Source organism: Monodon monoceros, unplaced genomic scaffold, assembly GCF_005190385.1.
Source record: "Monodon monoceros isolate NGI ecotype Baffin Bay Population unplaced genomic scaffold, NGI_Narwhal_1 Super_Scaffold_12, whole genome shotgun sequence".
Lineage (NCBI taxonomy): Eukaryota > Metazoa > Chordata > Mammalia > Artiodactyla > Monodontidae > Monodon > Monodon monoceros.
Window position 1 is genome coordinate 115,455,005 of NW_021703768.1, and position 12,846 is coordinate 115,467,850.

At 40.0% G+C, this 12,846-nt stretch overlaps 1 non-coding gene across 1 annotated transcript; it reads left to right on the forward strand.

Moving 5' to 3' along the window:
- The first annotated feature begins 6,300 nt into the window (after positions 1-6,300).
- On the forward strand, positions 6,301-6,416 carry LOC114893516. The gene has a single exon (XR_003792934.1).
- Positions 6,417-12,846: the final 6,430 nt, after the last annotated feature.

A 12,846-nucleotide genomic window follows, 5' to 3' on the forward strand; every position in this document is an offset into this window, starting at 1 on the left:
TAAGACCCAGCACAGTCAAATAAATAAATAAATTTTTTTAAAGAATGGAAAATTTTATTTGAGCCAAACTGAGGATTATAACCCGGGAGAGAGTCTCTCAGAGAGTTATGAGGATGGTTCCAAAGAATAAGGGAGGAGGTGAGCACACATGCGACAGGCAAAAGTTACCTGTAATCAAGCACACATCTCTTGTAATTTCGATCAAGGTTTGGGAGGCATTTCATGACCAATTTGTCCCACGGCACTAGGAATGCTAGGCAAGGATTCCCAGGATTCTCAGGTCAGGCAAGGATTTCATTGACAGTCCACCCAACGTGCTATTACTGGACTAGGCCCTGTTAACAGTAACCAAAAGCCTCTGAACTGCCTATCTCACTAGTTTGTTATGGTCCAGGAAATGGTTCCCTCTTGTTGCTTCTTCACATATCTAGAGTTACACTATCACACTCACTGATCTTATAGAACTATATATTTATAGTGGTCAATTGTTTGTAGTCACCTAATCATCATTAATTTCATCTGAGGCTCAGTCACACATTTGGTAATGCAAGAAACAATAATCTTATAAAATAGGCAGAATACAAGTAATATAGCTAGTAACGTTAATAAGGTCATAAGTAGTATTTCAGCTAAGAACTTCCTTTAGGTGTGGCCCAGTATCTATCCAGGTCATCTGAACAGTCTGTCCTGCACCAACTGCTATCTTTAAGGGAAATGATATATTGGCATTGTACATAAAGATCCCTAAAGCTGTCTGCATGTACAAGGCAAGTGGTAGGTCATCGTGACCCCTTCAAGAATTGAGAAAGGAATGTTACCTTCTAAGGAATTACATGGCTGGCACCAGAAGGAGAAAAACTGATCTTTACAGTTGAGTCAGTTGAATAGGCATTTCTGTCACTGGGGAGGTCTGGTTAACTCATAATGCAGATATACAACACACACTGGAGGGGAAGCAGGAGGTCCAAAGGCGCAGGAACAAATTTTATGTTTAAACTTTTCTTGTCTTGCCTTAAAATGTGAATTTTATTTCATCGATACAAAGACATAGTCGATTCTTCTTGAGAAGATCTCTCAATCTTTCTCCCCACCCGCCCCCAATTCATTGTCCACACAACAACCAGAGTAATCTTTTTAAAAAGTGAGTCAGATTCCCCTCACTCCCATACATACACTTAAAGTCCTGCATTGACTTCCCATTGCACCTAAAATAAAGGGTCCAGGTTATCTGGCTCCTGCTGCTCCCTTCACCCCTCAGCTTTCTCTCTCCTGGACTCCATCAAGATCTCAGAGCATGTGCCCTTGGGGGTCCTCTGCTGCTAGAGACTCTTCTCCCTCTACTCTCTGCATGGCTGACTTCTTGTCTTTAAAAACCTGCTGCAGGGGCTTCCCTGGTGGCGCAGTGGTTGAGAGTCCGCCTGCTGATGCAGGGGGCACGGGTTCATGCCCTGGTCCGGGAAGATCCCACGTGCCTCGGAGCGGCTGGGCCCGTGGGCCATGGCCTCTGGGCCTGCGTGTCCGGAGCCTGTGCTCCGCAACGGGAGAGGCCACAATGGTGAGAGGCCCGCACACTGCAAAAAAAAAAAAAAAAAAAACCTGCTGCAGGACTTCCCTGGTGGTCCAGTGGTTAAGACTCCACACTTCCACTGCAGGTGGTGCAGGCAGGAAGTTCCACATGCCTCACGGTGCAGCCAAAATAAATAAATAAATAAAAATCTGCTTCACTTTTAACCCAACCCCTAAGTGCTTTGAGAAATATCAGAGGGCTACTTATTGTCTCCCAAATACAAGGTTACACTTGAGTTTGTGTCTGGAGACCTGTGTCCTCCTCTCTACCCACTTCCTGTTTGTCCTTCAAAGCTCTGCCAATATCACCTCCTCTTTGAGACCGAGCCCAGTGAAATCACTCCTGCCATGAATGCCACAGAACTTAGGGTCAGAGCCATCATTCAGTACTTATCAGATCCTCTCCTTATTTCAGTATTATCAACTTTTTAAAATGTTTTATGCATATTGTTTTATTTTCCAGATATAAAGTTTCTTCTGAGAGCAAGGACCATTCTTTATATCCTGAATTGCAGCAAGCTCACTAGACCAATTTACATTTGTACAACCTTTTAAAATACCTTTTATTTATTTATTTATTTTAATAAATTTATGTATTTATTTTTGGCTGCGTTAGGTCTTTGTTGCTGGGCGCGGGCTTCTCATTGCAGTGGCTTCTCTTGTTGCGGAGCACGGGCTCTAGGCACACGGGCTTCAGTAGTTGTGGTGCGTGGGCTTAGTAGTTGTGGTGCACGGGCTTAGTTGGTCCGCGGCACGTGGGATCTTCCCGGACCAGGGCTGGAACCCATGTCCCCTGCATTGGCAGGCAGATTTTTAACCACTGTGCCACCAGGGAAGTCCCTAAAATACCTTTTAAAAGCTAATGAATATATTTTTTAAATTGTAATAATTTTTAATGATAATTCACATTTGAAAATCAAAACAATAGGGCTTCCCTGGTGGTGCAGTGGTTGAGAGTCCGTCTGCCGATGCAGGGGACATGGGTTCGTGCCCCAGTCCGGGAAGATTCCACATGCCGCGGAGTGGCTGGGCCCATGAGCCATGGCCGCTGAGCCTGCGCATCCGGAGCCTGTGCTCTGCAACAGGAGAGGCCACAACAGTGAGAGGCCCGTGTACCACAAAAAAAAAAAAAAAAAAAATCAAAACAATATAAAAAGATTTGAAAAGTCTTCCTTACATCTTGTTCACATCTATCCATATACTACCTATGTCATTTTTGAGTCCACGGGAAACAACTTTTATTAGTTTCTTATATATTATTCCTGTTTCTTTATGATAATGTGGAAAAATATTAATATATATTCTTCTTACTCCCTGTACTAATACAAAAGAGACACACTCTCCACATGGCTATGTACCTCACTTTTTTCTCTTAGCAGTGTATCCTGGAAATCTCTCCAAAACAGTACACAGAGAGGAGATATTACTATTCTAGGGCTACAGAGTATACCATTGGGTGGATAGTTTATTTTACTCATTCCCTGTTACTGATTTGTTTCTATGTTTTGCTATTATAAATAATACTCCAGTGAATAATCTTGTACACGTATGATTTAATACTTCTGAAGTTGTGTCTGCAGATAGATTCCCAGAAGCAGAATTCTGGATCAAAGGGTAAATGCATCTATAATTTTTGCCAATATCTTCAGATTCCTTTCTCAAGGGTTATGGCATTTTGCATTCCCTTCAGCAACGCAAATGAGTCTTACTATTTCTCCACAGCCATGCTAACATAGAATGTTATCAAACTCTTGGATTTTTGCTGGTCTGACTGGTGAACAATGGAGTAGTTTCTACCTGCATTCCTCTTATTATGACTGAGCTTGAGCATCTTTCCACATTTTGAAGGGCCATGTTTGTTTCTTGGCCTATGAATGGTCTATCCATGTTCTTGGTCAATTTCTCTATTGAGTTATGATCTTTTCTCAGTTTCTAGGCTTACTCTATACTAGGTAGATTAATCTTTCTCTGTAATATTAATTGTTAATCTTTTCCCCCAATTTTTCATTTTTCTTTTAATTTTATTTATGGCATAATCAATTATTCTTGAGGAATAAGTAAATTACCAAAACTGAAGAAGTAGAAAACCTTTATAAGATCAATTACCATAGAAGAAACTAAAAGAGTTTTCAAATCTCTATATTATTTTTTTAATATTTATTTATTTATTTACTTGGCTGCATCGGGTCTTAGTTGTGGCATGTGGGATCTTTGTTGTGGCATGAGGGATCTTTTGTTGCAGTGTGCCAGCTTCTCTCTAGTTGTGGCGTGTGGGCTCTAGAGTGCATGGGCTCAGTAGATGTGGCGTGCAGACTCTCTAATTGCGGTGCACGGGCTCTAGAGCGTGCGGGCTCAGTAGTTGTGGTGCACAGGCTTAGTTGTCCCCTGGCATGTGGGATCTTAGTTCCCCGACCAGGGATCGAACTCGCATCCCCTGTATTGGAAGGCAGATTCTTAACCACTGGACCACGAGGGAAGTCCCTCAAATTTCTATTTTAAAGAGGGTACCACGTTCAGAGAGTTTTACTGGTGAGTTCTATCAAACTTTCGTGGAACAAATAACCACTATATTATTATTAACTGTGGTTGAAAAAAACACATAATATCAACGAAATGAGAAGACAAGTCACAGACTGGAAGAAATATTTGCAAAAGACAAACCCGATAAATGACTGTTATCCAAAATATACAAAGAACTCTTAAACTCAACAATAAGAAAACAAAAACCCAATTAAAAAATGGGTCAAAGACCTTAACAGACACCTCATTAAAGAAGATATACAGATGGCAAATAAACACATGAAAACATGCTCCACATCAATATGTTAACAGAGAATTGCAAATCAAAACAACAGTGAGGGGACTTCTTTGGTGGTCCAGTGATTAGAATGGAACTTCTAATAACAATCTGCCTTCCAATGCGGGAGATGTGGGTAGAATCCCTGTTTGGGGAAATAAGATCCCACATGCCACCAAGGCAACTAAGCCTGCGTGCTCTAGAACCCACACGTCACAACTAGAGAGCCTGCATGTCACAACTACTGAGCCCACATGCTCTGGAGCCCACGCACCACAACTAGAGAGAATAGCCTGCACACAGCAATGAAAGATCCCGCATGCCTCGTTGAATATCCCACATGCCACAACTAAGACCCGATGCAGCCAAATAAATAAATATTTAAAAAATAAATAAATAAAACAACAGTGAGGTACCACTACACATCTGTTAGAAGGGCCAAAATCCCAAACACTGACAACACCAAATACTGTCAAGGATGTGGAGCAACAGGAACTCTCATTCACTCCTGGAGGAAATGCAAAATGGTACAGCCACTTTAGAAGACAGTTCGGCTGTTTCTTACAAAACAGGTTGAAGACCTATGTCCTCACAAAAACCTGGACTGCTTTATTCATAATTGCCAAAACTTGGAAGCAACCAAGATGTTCTTCAGCAGGTGAATGGATAAATTGTGGTATGTCCAGACAATGAAATATTATTCAGTGCTAAAAAGAAATGAGCTATCAAGCCATGAAAAGACATGGAGGAATATTACTAAGTGAAAGAAGCCAATCTGAAAAGGCCACATGCTGTATGATTCCAACTACATGACATTCTGGAAAAGGCAAAACTATGGAGACAGTAAAAAGATCAGCGGTTGCCAGCGTTGGGTGGGAGGGTCAGGAAGGAAGAAGGAGTGAAGAGGTGGAGCACAGAAGATTTTTAGGGCAGTGAAAATACTCCATATGATACCATAATGATGGATACATGTCATTATACATTTGTCCAAATACGTAGAATGTACATCAAGAGTGAACCCTAATGTAAACTATGGACTTTGAGTGATTATGATGGGTCAGTGTAGGTAGAAATGTACCATTCTGGTGAGTAATGCTGATAACAGGGGAGGTTACACATGTATGGGGACAGGGGGTATATGGGAAATCTCTGTACCTCATTTTCAATTTTGTTGTAAACTTAAAACTGCTCTAAGAAAAAGCTTTATATATATATATATATATATATATATATATATATATATATACACACACACACACACACACACACATACACACACAGAAATCAGATCGGGGTTGCCAGGAGCTGCGATGGGGTAGGGGTTGATTATAAAAGAGCACAAAAGAACTTGGGATAATGAAAATGTTCTGTGTGTTGATTGTGGTGGTTACTACATAACTGTATATATTTGTCAAAATTTTTATATACTTAAAAAGGATAAAGTTTACTGTATGTAAGTTATGCCTCACTAAACCTTTAAACATTTCTAAGAATGTATATCTTTTCAAATTCATTCAACAAATATTTACTATATGTCAACTATGTGCCTGGTACTATTGTAGGCCCTGAGGATACAACAGTGACTAAAATTGACAAAATTCTGTTTTCATGGTGTTTATGTTCTGTTGGGAGAAACAGACAATAAACAAGATTAATATGTAAAATACCTAGCATGTTAGTGTTGGTAAGATTTGCTATCAGAGTAGATATGGGGTGTGAGGAAGAGGAGCCTAGAATTGCCCTTAACAATTGAAAGACAGAGTTGCCATTTATTGAGATGGGAAGACTGGTTAGAGGATCAGATTGAGAGTGAAGAGGAAGAGAACGGGAAGCTCTGTTTTGGACATGTCACATTTGAAATGCCTGCTAGATAGCCAATTAGGCCTTCCTGGAGGATGCCCAGCAGACAGCTGGATATACAAGTTTGGAGCATAGGTGAGGTCTGACTAAAGATATAATTTTGGAGTCTGGCAGGACATGCAGCAATCTCCCTCTCATTTTAGGAGGGCCATCCCAAGAATAGGGTTGGCTCTTAAAGGCACAAGAGGACAATTTAAGAAAAAAGATATAATTTGGGGATAGCCACCATATGGGAGTAAATACAGACAAAAAAGTAGAAGATGTCTGAGGAATGAGCCTCAGTGCTCTCCAATATTAATAGGTCTGAGAAATGAAGAGGAACCAGCAGACTGAGACAGAGTGGCCAGAGGTAAAAGGGAAATCAATCATCTCTGGAGTCCTGGAAGCTGAAAGAAGTGAAGGTTACAAGATGGAGACTGAACGATCTACAACAACTCTGGATTCGGCAATGTGGAGATCACTGGTAATCTAAAGTAGTTTCAATGGAACAGTGAGCGTGAAAGAAAAAGTTAGAGAAGTTTGTAAACATTTAGAAAGAAGCACTGTTCACTATAATGTTAAAACTAAAATGTTAAATCTGCTCTTCCATTTTTTAATAGTTCCAAGTACTTAAGAATGGTCCTTTCATTATCTGTCCTGATTTTTCCTTGGTTCTATTTCCTGGGTTGGGCAGGGAGAGATCAAGTCAGCTGCTGGAAGATAGTCCCTGCTAAGCACTGGCAGAAGTTGATCTTACTCAGACCATCCCAGCTGCATTTCACTTCCCCAATTTAAATTTTATTTTTAAGAAATCTGACATAAAACAACAAGTATGTGTATTCTAGTTAAACATTGCAGGTTGAATACATGCACTTATTGTCCCTTCCTCACAAAATAGAAAAGGGATTTTTTTTAAGCACAAAACTCCAAAGTCAAAGAGGAGCCAAAAGTAGAGGGAAAATAAAATTTGGAAAGGTGGAAAGCAACTGAATTTACAAGTCTTGAGAAACCAGGAAAAAAAAGTCTTGAGAAACTTTTTTTTATTGCGATCATGAAACAAGAACAAAGAATATGAGAAAACTCTTATTTTCTCCTAGAAAATAAAACAACGAAAAAAATGGAAAACAGGAAAGAAGAGATAAAATGAGAGGATCAGTCCAGGAGGCTCAATAACTCCGCCTCCCCAAACACACACACAAAAAATAATTGTAGAAAAAGAAAACATAGAAAATGAAAGAAATTATCAAAGAAATAATATAAGAAAGTTTACCAGTCCAAAAAGACATGTTTACAGATTGAAAGAGTTCATGAGTACTAAACACGAAAAAGGAAAAAGTTCTACACCAATGCCACATCATTGCGAAACTTCAGTGTGCTGGGGATAAAGAAAAGTTTCTAAAAGCTTCTAAGGAGGGTGGGGAGAAGAAGAACAGGTAACCTACAAAAGACTAGCATTCAATACGGCATAAGATTTCTCAACAGCAACCTTGGAGACTAGAAGGCATTGGAACACTTACCTCAACATTCTTTAGGAAAATTATTTCCAATCTACAATTCTATACCTTACCAAAAGAGTAATTTAAAAATTTTAAATATCAATCAAGTGAGAGTAGAATAAAACATTTTGGATATGTGAGGTCTCAAAAAATTTGCTTCCTATGCACCCTTTCTCAGGAAGCTACTGAAATGTTATCTACCAAAATGAGGGAGTAAACTAAGATAAAAAGACATAAGATTTAAGAAACAGGATGTGCAACAAAGTGGAGAAGCAAAGTGAACCCTCGTGCTGATGGTGAAAGAAGACACTAGGATGACAGCTATGCAGTATGCAGAGAAGTAACTAGGCCAGATTGGAGCAAGTCTGAGAGTTAAATGAGAGGTCTTTTGGGTAAGGGCAGAATTTACATAGAAAACTAAGCAAACAAAAACAGATAATTATTAATTCCAGGGAAAACAAAAAGACATGTAGGGAAAGAAAAGTAAGCCTGATTTATTACATGACTGTCCTCTAAATAGTATACATGATCATAATGTAAACATTCAATATTGACCTAAGTAAATTTAACTATACGAGGAGATGGAAAGATGAGAAAGGTGCATTTGTATTTGGTAAATGGGAAAAGAAAAGAAAGGCCAATCCTCATCATCCATGGTGGGAATTCAACAAATAATACCTAAAATTGAAAAAAAAAAACAATAAATAGGACACGAATAGGCTTTTTAGAAACATGGAGATAACACTAATAGCAGCAGATAAAAGAATTGAAAGTTGCTGCTTCTTGAGAGGACGGTGTGGGTGTAGTTGAGGCTGCTGCTTTTCCTAACAAACCTTATAGACTACTTACTCATATTAACATGCTTAATTTTTTATTCAATATAAAAATTAAGAGAAAACAAGTTAGATTAATATGTAGTATCACAGAAAGGGGTCCATGATATAAAAGTTTAAAAACAAAATTGAGGAATAACAACACAATTCTATTTTTTAAATTATGTATGTATTTACCAACATTTGTACATGCAAAGAATCCACACTAAACTGTTCATAATGGTTACTCACAGGGAGCGGGATGGGGGAGACTCTCTTTTTTTTTGAGACTCTCATTTTTTACTTTACATATTTCCATTTTGTTTACTTTTAGGTAACAATTAATCATTTACATATTTTTAATGTATATTTGTTCATGTGTGTATATCAAATATAATGTTGTTTGCTTGATAACTTTTTCAATTATGCTTTATATCCACAAGCACACTGCAAGTTTTTTAAGGACCAATGTCATCTTAGAAGCTTTAATGTATATGCATCACAGTGCCAACCACTGGGCTGGCTACCCATTGGGCAGGTGCTCAAGGCTGAAATTTGCAATACTGAATCCCACATCAGAGCAACAAAGAGCGTGTTGTACCATTCATCGCCACCAGATGGCAGGTCTCTATCAGAAGTCCCTGTCTATGGAGATTTACTCATTATCCTTACTCCCCCTCCAACTTTTCCAGAGTACTTTATCTCACTGTATTGTTATAAATTATTTAAGCTTTTCTCTCTCAGACCAGACTAAGAGCTCCTCCAGGATAAAAACAAGTAATGATAATTCATCTTAGACCCATAAGTGTTGAATACTAGCCTGAACTAAGTAGGTAAATATTTTTAGAATAAATAAATGGATAGATGGATGCATACTTCTCTGAAAACTAATAAAATTCCACAATCGTCTCTGTACTTTCTTCAACAACAATCATTCAAGAAACATTAACTTGGAACTTCTGTGTCCTATCTAATGTCCAGAGATGGGAGTTTTGAACAGTGAGAGAATAAAAAATATAATAAAGGGGTTTTAGCCAACCAAAATCTCTCCTTGGATGAGCCCCTCCAATTCCAAACCTTTCTAGGCTAATGATGATGCAGCTTCTGCCACCTGGGCACCTCAGTTGATGGGAGAATATTCTGCTATCCTTGGAGAGATTCCTGTGTGGCTGGGATTGACAAGGGCAAGCCCTAAGGAGCTTCCCAACTGATGAAGGAAATATACCTTCAAGCAAGAAACAGCTAGTCATGGCTTGCAGATTTATCCCCTCTAATGTACCCCAGCCCTCACAGGCCCATGTGTTCCAGCAACTGCTCCCATTTTCCACACAGGAAGGCCTATTTTCTTTCCCACACTTGGAAACCTAGATCTCAAAGGGAAAATTGAAGTATTCTCCTCTTCCTTCCCTGGGTATATTGTTGAGGAACTTTGCAAGTCACTGAGGCTAAATTGGGGGGTCAAAGGGAGGGTCAGGAGCTCAAGCAGCTGTGGCATTTGGACTGGGAGTCACCAGGGGGTGGGAAGAGACAAGCTTCCAGGGAGGAGGGGTGGAGACCAGAGATTAAAAATTCCTGAGCTCTGCTCAGTGTCACTGCTCAGAAGAATATGCATGGAGGCTCATTCTCTCTACCCCCCATATCCACCCCTTATCTAATTAGCAGAGGAGTGTTAAAAGTCAGAAATCCTATCTCTTTCTCTTCTGGCATTCTCCAGCCATCTCCACCCTCTCTCCACCCTCTCACTCAACTCCCACACCCCCCAACTTGCTCCATAGTCTAAGCAGCCCCTCTAGTCTCAAAGCCCTGAAAAAGGAGCCTGGAAAAGAAATGTGGAGGAACCAGGGATCTGGGGAGTTTAGTGAGAATGTGCATCTGGAAGAAGCATTAGCTTAGGATGCACACCACCATTACCGCAGGGTGACCAACCATCCTGGTTTGCCCAAGACTGTTCTGGTTTAAGCACTGAAAGTCCCATACCACGGGAAACACCTCAGTCCTGGGCAAACCAGGATGGTAGCATCAAGGCTCTCTTGGCCCCAACTCACTCTGTAACCCTGAGTAAATCCTCTCTCTCTGGGCCTCAGTTATATCCTTGTAAAAATGGGAGCCTCTAGCTCAGACACTCTATGCCTCTATAAATGGTCTCTAGATTTCCTGAAGCTGGGCACAGCAAGGGTGACTCTGGCTTACTCCTCACTGATTACTGCCCCCAGTGTTCCCCTAAGACTCCTGGTATCTCAACATCCTGGAACATGAGGTGGAAGGGGCCTTCAGGATTAACCCGTCCTACTCCTCTCTAGCTCTGTGAATACCATTCCAGTGGAATACAGTGCATTTATTCATTGCATTCCACCTACCACTCGATGCCCTATATTATAGTTAGATACAGACCTTATCTCCTTTTTACTAGATACTAAGCTCCTTGAGGGCAGATAGCAAGACTTTGGCTCAGCAAAGGTTAAAGCCTTGCACATAACTGGAACAAACAAATATTTGGTGTTAAATTCTACAGAGAAATCTTTTGCACTTTACCTCCCAGTAGCCTAGAGGGAGGATACAGGGATCCAGCAGTGTGGTGGGAGGCAGCTTGTCCAGTCTCAGAGAACCTATTGTGAAATTTTTAGGAATTTTGCAAACTGGTTGTTAAACACAGCTGTTATTAAAATTAAATTATACAAACTTACAATTAAACTTATAAATAAATTAATTATATTAAAAACAAAGGGGAAAATAAAAAGGAATTCCCTGGCCGTGCAGTGGTTAGGACTCAGTGCTCTCACTGCCGGGGCCTGGGGTTCGATCCTTGGTCAGGGAACTAAAATCCCATAAGCTGCATGACATGGCCAAACAAAAACAAAGATAAGTAGTCAAAATTTATCACTTCCTTATTATTTTACTAGATTTTACTATTATCTATACCCTTAAGGTTAATTACATCTATTATACCTACGATAAAAATACTGTATAATGATGTGCCACTATTTGTCTCTTCCCAAGTCCACAATGGTAGTTTGAAATCAGCCATGGTGGAAGTATTTACACCATGCAAATCAGCAAACACTACCAATCATGTCTCCTATCACACAGAAACTGGTTGTTGAATATCTACCAGCACACCACTAGCTCAGATATACTACTATTCTGTCTGGTCATAGGCCCACTCTACCTCCACTATTGTCGTCTACTCTGGTCTTCAGTTCCTGATTTCCATTCCCAGAAGAGAGAAACCAACAGTTGAAAGAATTGAACCGTCACTTAAAAACTAATGAGATAATAGAGCTGAGGTTAAGGAAATGGATGCACAAGCTGGCTATAAATGATGTGTAAACTTCAGTGTGGAGCACCAATCTCTGGCTCTTCTCTCCCTCCAGGAGACCCTCTCCCACAATGAATGACTATGATCAGTCCAGCACAACGGTCTTATGTAGACAGAGTCCCAAAGCACTCTGAAGAAGCCATTGGTTGCCCTCCAGGTATCCATCTCACAGGCTTATCCAGATGGCCAACTGAAGGATTTAAAGACACATAAGATTCCCATGCTGACAGCTGGAGAAGACAAGACTTTCCCATCTCTGGCCTACAATCACCTCTGGGGTTAATAAATTTTGTAAATCATAAAATTAGGATTATAGCTTGTAAGAGAGCTGGTAGAATCCTTAGAGGTTATTCAACACTCAACATCTTCCCAACTCTCTCATTTTTCAAATGAAGTAATTGAGTCCACATGACAGTAAATAGCTTGCCCAGGGTCACATAATAAATTAGTGGCCAACATCCAAGGCTCCTAATACCTGGAGCAGAGGCCTTTCTTTAACATCCTAAATTCCTTTTAGAGAATTTATATGATCTTTAGAGAATGTGAGCAGGAGCAAGCACAAAGTTTACACACAAAAAGCTCACCACCTTCCCCTCTCCTTCCTAGAAAATTAAAGAATATTTTTATAGAGCACCAACTAAATGCCAAGTGCTATGGGGAGCACAGAAGAATAAGACCCAGTCACTCATACACAGGAAGTGAATGTGGGATCACTCCTAAAACTCTTTCAAGGGGTGTGGGAGATTCCTTGGGTCTAATGTGACCCCTGTTCTGAACACACAGTCAGTGGCATGGAAATCAACTCTGCTGTCTTAAGAAGTGAAAATTAAACAATAGATTCTTTTTTTTTTTAAGTATCATTCAGTTACAATATTAAATCAGTTTCAGGTGTAAATATTAGATTCTTGATTGGGAAAAGTAGGAAACAGAGAAAAGGCCACTGAGGCAAAACTCAGTGTGCTTTTCCCAAGTAACTCAGTGTGGGACACCTCTCTTCCCCAAGGAGAGAATCCCACAAGC